Source organism: Bufo bufo, chromosome 1 (genome assembly GCF_905171765.1).
Source record: "Bufo bufo chromosome 1, aBufBuf1.1, whole genome shotgun sequence".
Lineage (NCBI taxonomy): Eukaryota > Metazoa > Chordata > Amphibia > Anura > Bufonidae > Bufo > Bufo bufo.
Window position 1 is genome coordinate 773,020,011 of NC_053389.1, and position 12,257 is coordinate 773,032,267.

The following is a 12,257-nucleotide window of genomic DNA, read 5'->3' on the forward strand; positions in this document are numbered from 1 at the left end:
GACCGAAAAAAATGTGAAAAAAATAAATGCCGGATCCTCATAGTACTAATAATTCTCCCTATAATATGACAGTACATGAAATACCCCAGCTTAGTGCCCGCTGTTGAGCTAATGTCCCCATAATGTATGCCAGTATAAAATACCCCTATATAGTGCCCCAGTAAATGCCCTCATAGTGCTTCTCTCCCCCTTCCCCATAGTGTCCCCCATAATATGCCAGTAAAAAATGCCCCTTCTAAGTGCCACCATATGCCCCAATAGTGCTCCACTCCCCCATAGTGCCCCCAAATAATGCCCCATAGTGCCGCTCTCCCCTATAGTGCCTCCCATAATGTGCCAGTAAAAAATGCCCCCTTAGTGCCACCAGATGCCATAATGCCCCCATAATGTGCCAATAAGAAAAAAAGGCCCCATTAGAACCCCCACTTCCCCCAAATAATGCCCCTATAGTGCCACCAGATGCCCCATAGTGACCTGTGTGAAGTTGGCACCCCATGTTCTTAAATTTCAAAAAGAAATACACCATTCGTTTGTGCTGCGTTTGTGCCGCCAAAATGAACGTTTGTGCCGGTTCGGTTCCTGAGATATTGCGCGTCAGATTTTTATGAAGCCCCGCCCACTTTCCACCCCATGTTTTAAAATTTAAAAAAGAAATACACCATTCGTTTGTGCTGCGTTTGTGCTGGTTTGTGCCGCAAAAATGAACGTTTGCGCTGCTTTGGTTTCCGAGATATTGCACGCTTCATTTTCTGAAACCCCGCCCACTTTCCACCCCATGTTCTTAAATTTAAAAAATAAATACACCATTCGTTTGTGCTGGTATGTGCCGCAAAAATTAACGTTTGCGCCGCTTTGGTTTCCGAGATATTGCGTGCTTGATTTGCTGAAACCCCGCCCACTTTCCACCCCATGTTCTTAAATTTCAAAAAGAAATACACCATTCGTTTGTGCTGCAAAAATTTATGTTTGCGCCGCTTTGGTTTCCGAGATATTGCACGCTTGATTTGCTGAAACCCCGCACACTTTCCACCCCATGTTTTTAACCCTGACCCTAGACCCCCCAGGTGTGCTGCAGCTTGCCCCCCTCCCGCCCCCCCCAAACTTTTTTTGGGGCACAAGCATATTATTTTATTTTTTTCTGCGTACGCTGACTGTGGCCGGGACTCTTAGCGTCCGGCCACTGTTAGCGCATCGCACACCCCACCGCTGATCAATTTCGGACGGTTGATCAGTGAGTTCGAATTTTTTGGCTTTTTTTTTTTGTGTGTTAGGTTTAGGATAAGTTCGCGAACACCGTCCCCCCACACACACGCACACCAAATAAAGTTTATCACGCACACACACACTCCCCTATGGCCCGCCGGATGTTCTGGGCTGAGGAGGCATACACCCAGCTTGCCTCCGAGTCCGAGAGCCCCAGTGAGGACGAGGATGACCCCATTTTCCTTTTGTCATCCGCGTCCTCATCATCTAGCGATGATGATGAGACCTCAAGGTGGCGGAGACACCGCCAGGCGGAGCAAGGGGACCGCCATGCTAGGGACCCTGTGGCCCACACTAGTACGAGAAGCTCTGGGGCTTGTACTAGTTTTCCAGCCCACCAGTTAAGTCCACCGGAGCCCCCTACCGGTGAACTTGTCTGGTGTACCCTAGAGCGTTTTGAGCCCGTGATTCCTGATTTCGTAGGCCAACCAGGAATCCAGATTTCCACAGTGGGCTTCACTGAACATGACTATTTTAGTCTTTTTTTCAGTGACCACTTTGTGAATCTGATGTTGGAGCAGATGAACCTGTACGCCCAACAGTTCATTGCTCAACACCCGGGCTCCTTTTTGGCTAGGCCCGGTGGCTGGACTCCGGTCTGTGCAGCCAAGATGAGGACGTTTTGGGGCCTCGTGCTGCATACGGGCCTAGTCAAGAAACCTAGTGTCAGGCATTACTGGAGTGGGGACGTCCTCTACCAGACCCCACTCTACAGTACGGCCATGACACGTCCCCGGTTTGAGGCCATCCGGAAATGCCTGCATCAGGCCGGTCATCGATCATTTTGTGGCCAAATTTGTGCAGGCCTATGTACCTGGAAGGGAGGTCGCGGTTGATGAGTTGCTTTCAAGGGGAGACTCATTTTCCGCCAGTATGTTCCCTCTAAGCGGGCGAGGTATGGCGTGAAGCTGTACAAACTTTGCGAGAGTACCTCAGGGTACACTTACAAGTTTCGTGTGTACGAGGGGCGAGATTCCCGTATTCAACCCCCAGAATGTCCTCCACTCTGGGTGTTAGCGGGAAACTTGTATGGGACCTTATGCACCCAATGCTAGATAAGGGTTACCACTTGTACGTGGATAACTTTTATACTAGTATCCCGTTGTTCCAGTCCCTCGCCGCCAGATCCTGGCAACACAGGGACATGTGCAGCGTACTCAAGTTAGGTTTAGAAATGTTCCTGGGTGTTGTAGTGCAATAGACACTAACCTGAGACGGCTGACTCTCTGCAAGGGCAGGTGATGATGAGAAATGTTCGTGACGCCAGTGCCAATTAAACGGTGGCACGCCGTTTGCTGATAGCAGGAATAACTGAGGAACCACGTGATGTTAAAGCAGAACTCAAACTTTAGTAGTCATCATATAGGGACATTAACGGAAACGCAGTTCCTTTGCAGACAGTTGATTTCAGTACATTTGATGCAGGCAATATATGTATAGCAAGGTGACTTCAGAGTGTTAAACACAGGACTTGCAGTACAGGCAGCTTGCACTCTATTCCTGACTGATCCTGGAACATAGAAAATCTTCTCCAAGGCCCAATACCCTAGCTCTGGCGTATATCCTTGGTTTTATCTTTATCAAGTACCTCCTCTGTTGTCTTGAGTACCTCTTGCTTTTCTGAGCTTTGCCTCTGTCTCTCTCTCAGCTTCCTCAGGCTCTAGAAATTTCTGAACAATGGTGTTCCTGCTTCTGCATAGATGAACTCAGGAGGGGAACCTTCTCTTTGAATCTGGAACCCGGTTACAGGGACTGCAATACCCTCTCCTGGTCTGCAGGCTTCCGGCCTGGACTGGACTCTGACATTGTCCAGTCTCCAACTACAACTCTAGACTCTAGACTCTAGACTGACCTTCCTTTCCCTGACTGGGCCTTATATAAACTAGGGCTCCCTAGCTCCCTCTAGTGACTAAGAGCTGGAATGACGCCCCTAGCAGGCCTGTACATGCAAGTTTCACAGTAACAGGGAAATACATAGCATTACATTACATTACATTTTATAAAGATGACTTATACCAACTTCCCCATGAATAAGGGGGACGACAGCACACCAAGTGACACTTTGGTAGTGACGGGTATTACAGTCCCCGTACACTACATACCCCACTGCTTTAAGCTGAGTACGACCTCGTACTCCATCAGGGCTCGCCCAACTGGAATCTCTACCTGAAACAGAAAAAGAGACATGCAGGCATACATATATGTAATTCATCTGCATTTACATTCATATCAGGTCCAATTGGCAAAGGTGAAGGTTGGTGACAAGGGGCGTCGTTCTCTTCTTCTCAGGATAGTAAATGGAACTGGGGCGCTGACCTGGCACAGCGTAACATTATAACCAGGATAGTCCATGACAATGAATAAGTCCAGAATAGAACAGCAAAATAGATAAAACAGTATAAAAGTTCTTGGAGGCTCAAAGAACAAACATGAGTCCGTACCCAGGTTATTTTCCTATTAAATCACAGAGGCTCTCGTGCGGTGGAGTCCATCTCTGGGCACATTCACTTTAAAAAGAGTAAGAATCTCAGAGGCTCAGGTTCTTTTGAGTCTGTCTCCGGGCACGGTTCCTTAGTATCAAGTTGCACAATATAAAACAAGTGCTGTAATACCGCTGATCAACCTGAAAAGGGGGTTAAGGTAAAAGGTGCAACAAAGGAACAGGCACAACTTGGCGTGGGATAGCAAAAGCAGGCAGGAGATCCTGGAAACAAACTTGGCTTTGTTGACCTTGTGATTTCAGTGGTTAACATCTACCACTGAGCCGTGGATGAACTGGCAGCAGCAACAAACGACCAGGAAACATAGGACTCCTGTCCTGGAAGGGTTAATAACATCATTCTTTGTTGAAATAAATCAAAGGCCTAGCAGGCTGATTCACAGGGGTATGTCATCATTACCCGGCTCTGCTGGCAAATACGGCCTGTAATAGTCCTCTACAGGAGGATGGGCCCACATAACGGTGTTAGGGGGCAGCTGCAAGGTAAAGGGGCCCCTAATAGGTATTGGCCCCATGGGCCTAGGGGTAAACCCTTGGGTGGACCGTACTGGTCCCGGCATGATAATTGTGGGATGTAAGACAGTTGGTACCGCCGCCGCAAGCGGTCCGGTGGGCTCAGTGTAGCAACTCACAGGGATAACGGGTCTTCCTTGGGGCCTTGACGGAGCAACATTAGCAGACGGTGGTTTACGGGTGGTGACAGGCACCCTTACCTCGTCCTTCTTTGGCGGCGTCTGGATCCTGGCGGTCGCGATCTTGCGCAGCTCCCGCAACTTCTCCTCCAGCCGGACAATCTGTTCACCGATGCTCCCCGTGTCAGAGTCGCTGTCATCTGCTGGCGCCGCCGGCGCAGGTACAGTCAACGATGGCGCGGACTCGGCCTCTGCAGGTTCTGGTGATGCATCGGGTCTCCGACCCTTCCGGATGTTCTCAAAGGTATTGCGAAGTCCTTTTAAGTTTTCCATATCTTGTATGGTCTTCTCCCGACGAGGCAGCTCGGGGGAAGGATAGGGGCTCACCCATTTTTCCAACACGGTTGGCTGCCAGAAGACGTTAGGCCCAATGAAGGAGCTCCGCTCCTGGAAGGCGTGATGGGCCGGCTCTGGAGAGCGTTCCGGTTCCCGCTCGCAGCCAGAGTAGTCTTCTTCTTCTGCCTCCCAGTCCTCAGGTTCTCGCTTGGAACGGGTCACAGCAGTTGCATAAGGGCCTCTCAGGCTCTCGGCAGGGGTGAACTCCACTTCCTCTCCCTCGCGGAGGCTGTGCTGATAGGAAGGGAGGTAGTCTCTCTTGACAGATCTTCTGTTAACATATAGGTCTCTGCCAGTCAGGTAATCTTGTATGAACCCGTAGCCACGGGCTTTGTCAAAGGACACCACCAACCCCTTTCTCCTTTCCAGGCGGGGTTGGGTGTTGGTGTGTCGTTCATGGATAGTCTTGGTCAGTTCCTCATAATAGATTTTGGTCTTTGTATTCCGCTTTATAGCGGCCTCCCGGATCTCTGCCATTAGTGAAGACCACTTGAAAGAGGGCTGAAAGAAGTCTCTCCAGGAGCCATAGCAGGGCTCCGGTTCTTTCTCCCGTGGCGGGCAGGCGGGTTTCTCCGGTCCCGGAGAGTAGGCCGGTGGAGCCTCTTCTGGCTCTACACCAATATCATTCATTTTTGGTATTTCAGGCGCGGACGTTGCAGCAAAGCGGTGCTCACTCTCCAACATGCTCGATCCTTCTCCGGAGAGCGATAGGGTGGCGCCCACAAGTTTAGCCAGCTCCTCCCATTGCACTGGGAGGTCGCCCCCCAGGTATTCCAGTATATGTAAGGCGGAGTCCATGCTGGCAGACATGCAAATGTCCAGATAAGCGGTGGCGCCTGACCTTGAACCTTTTCCCGCTTTTTCAGTAAGAAGGCGCCAACTTTTCCCGCATTTTCGGGATGAAGATGACGCAGCAGTAAATTCAGCAAGCTCAGCGGCCATCTTTGGGTATAAACGCTGTCTATTCACTGACAGCAAGCAGGATGATGAAAAGTCCATAAAACCACACTACAATGTGGCGATTTTCTTCCTCTTGATAGCGCAACACTGCATAGCGCTTTTTAGAGGTTTTAGGCACACTTTGGGTAGGATTTTCAGTCCACAAAGTCCACTTTAAATAAACAGGCAATTTGTCACTTTGGTCACAGGGCAACTGTATAAGGCACAAAGTTCACGCTTCTTGCACTATAAAGCGTGCGTATCCTGTTCGTGACGCCAAAAGAGAGGTGCAGCGTACTCAAGTTAGGTTTAGAAATGTTCCTGGGTGTTGTAGTGCAATAGACACTAACCTGAGACGGCTGACTCTCTGCAAGGGCAGGTGATGATGAGAAATGTTCGTGACGCCAGTGCCAATTAAACGGTGGCACGCCGTTTGCTGATAGCAGGAATAACTGAGGAACCACGTGATGTTAAAGCAGAACTCAAACTTTAGTAGTCATCATATAGGGACATTAACGGAAACGCAGTTCCTTTGCAGACAGTTGATTTCAGTACATTTGATGCAGGCAATATATGTATAGCAAGGTGACTTCAGAGTGTTAAACACAGGACTTGCAGTACAGGCAGCTTGCACTCTATTCCTGACTGATCCTGGAACATAGAAAATCTTCTCCAAGGCCCAATACCCTAGCTCTGGCGTATATCCTTGGTTTTATCTTTATCAAGTACCTCCTCTGTTGTCTTGAGTACCTCTTGCTTTTCTGAGCTTTGCCTCTGTCTCTCTCTCAGCTTCCTCAGGCTCTAGAAACTTCTGAACACCGGTGTTCCTGCTTCTGCATAGATGAACTCAGGAGGGGAACCTTCTCTTTGAATCTGGAACCCGGTTACAGGGACTGCAATACCCTCTCCTGGTCTGCAGGCTTCCGGCCTGGACTGGACTCTGACATTGTCTAGTCTCCAACTACAACTCTAGACTCTAGACTCTAGACTGACCTTCCTTTCCCTGACTGGGCCTTATATAAACTAGGGCTCCCTAGCTCCCTCTAGTGACTAAGAGCTGGAATGACACCCCTAGCAGGCCTGTACATGCAAGTTTCACAGTAACAGGGAAATACATAGCATTACATTACATTACATTTTATAAAGATGACTTATACCAACTTCCCCATGAATAAGGGGGACGACAGCACACAAGTGACCCTTCTGTAGTGACGGGCATTACAGTCCCCGTACACTACACATGCCTTCAGTTCTATGAAGCAGTCCTCAAGGACCTGATCTTTTCTGACCGGGAAAGAGCAGGCCGGAGTACCTCGGGAACTGGAGATGCCCGGATCGTCCCTGGTCAACACTTTCCAGGTGTGGTCCCCCATACTGGAAAGAAGGGACGGACTCAAAAAAGGTGCAGAGTGTGTCACAGGAAGGGGATACGGAAGGACACCACTACTCAGTGTGACATGTGCCCCGATCATCCGGGCCTCTGCATTATTGGTTGCTTCAGGGAGTACCACACTTCCATGGAGTACAAAATGTATGTTCCCCTTCCCCAATTTAGCCACTGACAATCGGATAAAAAACTATGGTTCTCCTCAGCCGAGAACATCCGGCGGGCCATAGGGGAGTGTGTGTGTGCGTGATAAACTTTATTTGGTGTGTGTGTGTGTGTGTGGGGATGGGTGTTCGCGAACTTATCCTGAACCTAACACACAAAAAAAAATTCTAACTCGCTGATCAACCGTCCGAAATTGATCAGCGGTGGGGTGTGCGATGCGCTAACAGTGGCCGGATGCTAAGGCCTCTTTCACACGGGCGTTGCGGAAAAATGTGCGTGTGCGTTGCGGGAACACCCGCGATTTTTCCGCGCGAGTGCAAAACATTGTAATGTGTTTTGCACGCGCGTGAGAAAAATCGCGCATGTTTGGTACCCAAACCGGAACTTCTTCACAGAAGTTCGGGCTTGGGATCGGTGTTCTGTAAATAGTATTATTTTCCCTTATAACATGGTTATAAGGGAAAATAATAGCATTCTGAATACAGAATGCAAAGTAAAATAGCACTGGAGGGGTTAAAAAAAAAAAAAGAAAATCATTTAACTCACCTTAATCCACTTGCTCGCGTAGCCCGGCATCTCCTTGTGTCTGCTTTGTTGAAGGACCTGTGATGACGTCACTCCGGTCATCACATGGTACGTCACATGATCTTTTACCATGGTGAATCACCATGGTTATAACCATGTTATAAGGGAAAATAATACAGATCGGGTCTCCATCCCGATTGTCTCCTAGCAACCGTGCGTGAAAATCGCACCGCATCTGCACTTGCTTGCGGATGCTTGCGATTTTCACGCAACCCCATTCATTTCTATGGGGCCTGCGTTACGTGAAAAACGCACAAAGAGGAGCATGCTGCGATTTTCACGCAACGCACAAGTGATGCGTGAAAATCACCGCTCATGTGCACAGCCCCATAGAAATGAATGGGTCCGGATTCAGTGCGGGTGCAATGCGTTCACCTCCCGCATTGCACCCGCGCGGAAAACTCGCCCGTGTGAAAGGGGCCTAAGAGTCCCGGCCACAGTCAGCGTACGAAGAAAAAAATAAAATAATATGCTTGTGCCCCAAAAATAGTTGTGGAGGGGGAGGGGGGCAAGCCGCAGCACACCTGGGGGGTCTAGGGTCAGGGTTAAAAACATGGTGTGGAAAGTGGGCGGGGTTTCAGCAAATCAAGCGCGCAATATCTCGGAAACCAAAGCGGCGCAAACGTTAATTTTTGCGGCACAAACCAGCACAAACGCAGCACAAACGAATGGTGTATTTCTTTTTTAAATTTAAAAACATGGGGTGCCAACTTCACACAGGTCCCATAGTGCCGTTCTCCCCTATAGTTCCCCCCATAATGTGTAAAATAAAAAGCCCCTTTAGAGCTCCCAGATGCCCCCTTAGTGCTCCTCTCCCCCATGGTGCCCCCCCCCCCCATAAGATAATGTGCCAGTAAGAAGTGCCACCCCAAAAAAAATTGGGCTGTAAGAATTCTCAGATGCCCCTATAGTGCCAGCTCCCCACCTCCAAAAAAAAACACTTACCTCCATCAGCAGCGATGTGAAGCAGGCCTCTTCCGTCCTATGTCGCTGCTGTGTGCTGCCCGGCTCAGGCGGTGCGATGATGTATCTGAAGAACAGGGGAGGGACACACCTCTCCCTCCCCTGCCCGGCCGCAGCACAGTCATTTGTATCGCTGTCCTGAGGACGGCGATACAGATGGATATGGAGATGAGCGCTTCCACAGTGGAAGCGCTCATCTCCTACTGCCCCCCCACCGCTGCCGCAATTACATCCAGGGCCGCGCCGCCTGTGGTGAGCGGCGGTGCGGCCCTGAAGGATAAAAAAATATATATTGGCTGGTTGTTCTAGGGGGGGTCCAGACCCGCTGGACCCCCCCTGTAGGTGCGCCACTGTTCACAGTAGTAACATCCACATTGTGCCTCTCTTACAGCAGAAATGCCCACATTGTGCCGCCTCACTGCAGTTTTGTCCACATTATGTCACCTCACAGTATTTATGCCCACCTTTGTGCCCCCTCACAGTAGTTATCTCCTCTTTTGTGCCCCTTTACAGTATCACAGTAGTTATGTTCTTCTTGTGGCCCGTTCACAGTAGTTATGCCCACCTTTGTGCCCCTCAGAGTAGTTATGTGCTCCTTGTGGCCCCTTAATGTTACTAAAGCCCACCTTTGTGCCCCATCACTGTAGTTATGTCCTCATTGTGCACCCATTTGGCACCTAGTGCCCTCTCCAGCTCCATAAAAAAAAAAAACAACAACATTGCTACACCCCTACTAGACAGCTCTTTCGGGTCTCCAGCAGCTCCCCCGGCCAGCTCCATCATCCGAGTTAACCCCCATCAAAAATATCTGGGACTGGATGGTGTGACAGACCTCCCATGTACAGCAGTAAAGAACCACCCTGTCTGAACGGAGTTTGGAATGACTTCCCACAGGAGAAGATCCAGCATCTGTATGACAACTACCATACCTGAGGGGCCGACTGTATGGCAGCAAGGCGAGATGCCACCCAGTATTAAGGTGACCCTGCATCAACATATACCTGCTACAGAACCCAAAATAAAGGGGGCACCACCTTGGTTGTGTGATCATTGACCAAGCACCTCTAGCAGTTTATACTTTGCCAGTCTCGGCTCCATCGTGTTCAGTTTTTAAGGTGGTCTTTTTCCGCTAGTGTTACAGTGGGACCGGATCAGGATGTGCTGCGCGCACTGCTCTACTGAGGAGCAGCAAGTTCTGACAATGTTACTTGCACAAGGAACCGATTGGGAACTTAAAGTGGCCATGGAAAAAAAACTAAAAATGGTCCCAGGTTGTAGGTGGGTCCAAATTGACAGAAAACGGGACTAAACAAGTAGGTGGGGACAAATGAAGTAGGCGGGGCAAGCAATACCGTAGTGCAGCACAATATACTGCCCCAGCAGAACCAAATACCACAGGGCAGCACAAAATACTGCCCCAGCAGAACCAAATACCACAGTGCAGCACAAAATACTGCCCCAGCAGAACCAAATACCACAGTGCAGCACAAAATACTGCCCCAGCAGAACCAGATACCACAGTGCAGCACAAAATACTGCCCCAGCAGAACCAAATACCACAGTGCAGCACAAAATACTGCCTCAGCAGAACAAAATACCACAGGGCAGCAAAAAATACTGTGGCTGTTGAGCATCAGATCATTATGTACCTGGGCATTGGCCCACCGTTAAAATTCCCTGTAGGGTCTATGGCCAATCCACCATTGAACTGCACATCCCATTTGTCCAACTATAATGGAGGGGATTGCTACCACTGGGGGCATTCCAGGGGAGCATTACCAGGAATAGTGATTCCCTATACCCGGAGGCTGTCCCTTTAACAATCATGGCAGCCCTAGCTGCGGATGACGTTACAACGACATGTAGAGATGTTGTGCGTTGAACGCAGAGGCCAGTGGGAAGGCCGGTTCCGAGCGCGGAGCTGTGCACTCACCCGGTGGTTTGGCAGACGTCTGCTTTGTATGTCCTAAGGTCTGTGTGAATGTCAAGAGACAATGGGGGAGATTTCTCAAACTGGTGTAAAGTAGAACTGGCTCAGTTGCCCATAGCAACCAATCAGATCCCACCTTTCATTTTCCAAAGGAGCTGTCCAAAATGAAAGGTGCAATCTGATTGGTTACTAACGGCAATTAAGCCAGTTCTACTTTACACCAGTTTGAGAAATCTCCTCCAATGTTTTCCTTGCTTGTGTGGCTGGTCTACTGCTGTCAAATATCAAGGGGGTTTGGATGTGTATGTCCTTAATATGGAGAGCGGGCATGGTAATATGGCCTGCAGTTATATTTAGGATTTGTATACGTCTCCGATATACGTAGTGTCTTCTGATATTCATAGTAGTGACTAGTAGAAGTCTCTGAAGTCTACGTATACAGCATTTAAATGTATGGGCTATGCCGAGGTGAAATTCTCTATCTCCGAATAACTTCGGGATTCGATTAATCAACTTGAAAACCATTTTAAAACTGGGATCCAAAATCAGCTTCGGTACCCAGGTACCAGTAGGTACGTAAGCCGCCTTCCAATCACGCAGATATGTTTCGCCCTTCCCCCTGTGCTGAACCCCTAGCTACACCTCAGGCTAGTTTATATAGAAGTCAGTAAGAGCGTGCACCAATATTTCCTTAATGGTCAACTCAGCTTTCCTAGGGTCCTGAATGGCAGTATGAAAACATCTAGGGGGTCATTTACACACATCCCAACCTGCAAAAACTCATTTCAGGGAGGTTTTCTTTTTTTTTCTTTCACAAACTTTTTATTACATTTTCCAGACATATGCAGTATCTGCACACTTTGCTCTATGGTGTGGAGGACTGGGCTCAATACCCTGCCCCAAATTATCATATTTATGTATATGATTAAAGGGACTCTGTCACCACCTATAAGCCCCGTGAGCTAAACATATGCTCATGTCCAGGGTAGCATTCTGATTTCTAAGGTGGCCTTATAAAAGCTATTTGTGGCTTTATTCTGCGGAAAAACAGGTTTTACTAACCTGTCAATCATTGAATTAAGGTGCCCAAGCAGGGGAGGTCTGTGGATGCATGGTGCCCGGCCGTTCGTGCCCAGCGCCGCCTTCTACTCCTCGGTGCCGCCTCTCCCTCCCGCTTCGAGATCCCGCGCGTGCGCACAGGCTCAGCCTGATGCGCCGTTGCGAACTGCTGGCATCGGCTTCTTCTTGCACTGTGCGCACGCGCCGAGAAGGGGACACTGCTACAGGTTGCCGGAAAGGTTTACTGCGAGTAAACTAGAGATGGGAAGTTCGGATCTTTCACATGAATCGGTTCATTCTCTGAGCTGACAAGAAGCAAGTGAACCGAAGCTTAGGTTGCGCAATGCGCATGCGCGGATGCTTCAATTCACTTGCTGACTCGCTGAGTCGGCTCTTGGTCTGAGTCAGGAAATTTATTCTTTAAAACCCTTTGTGTAA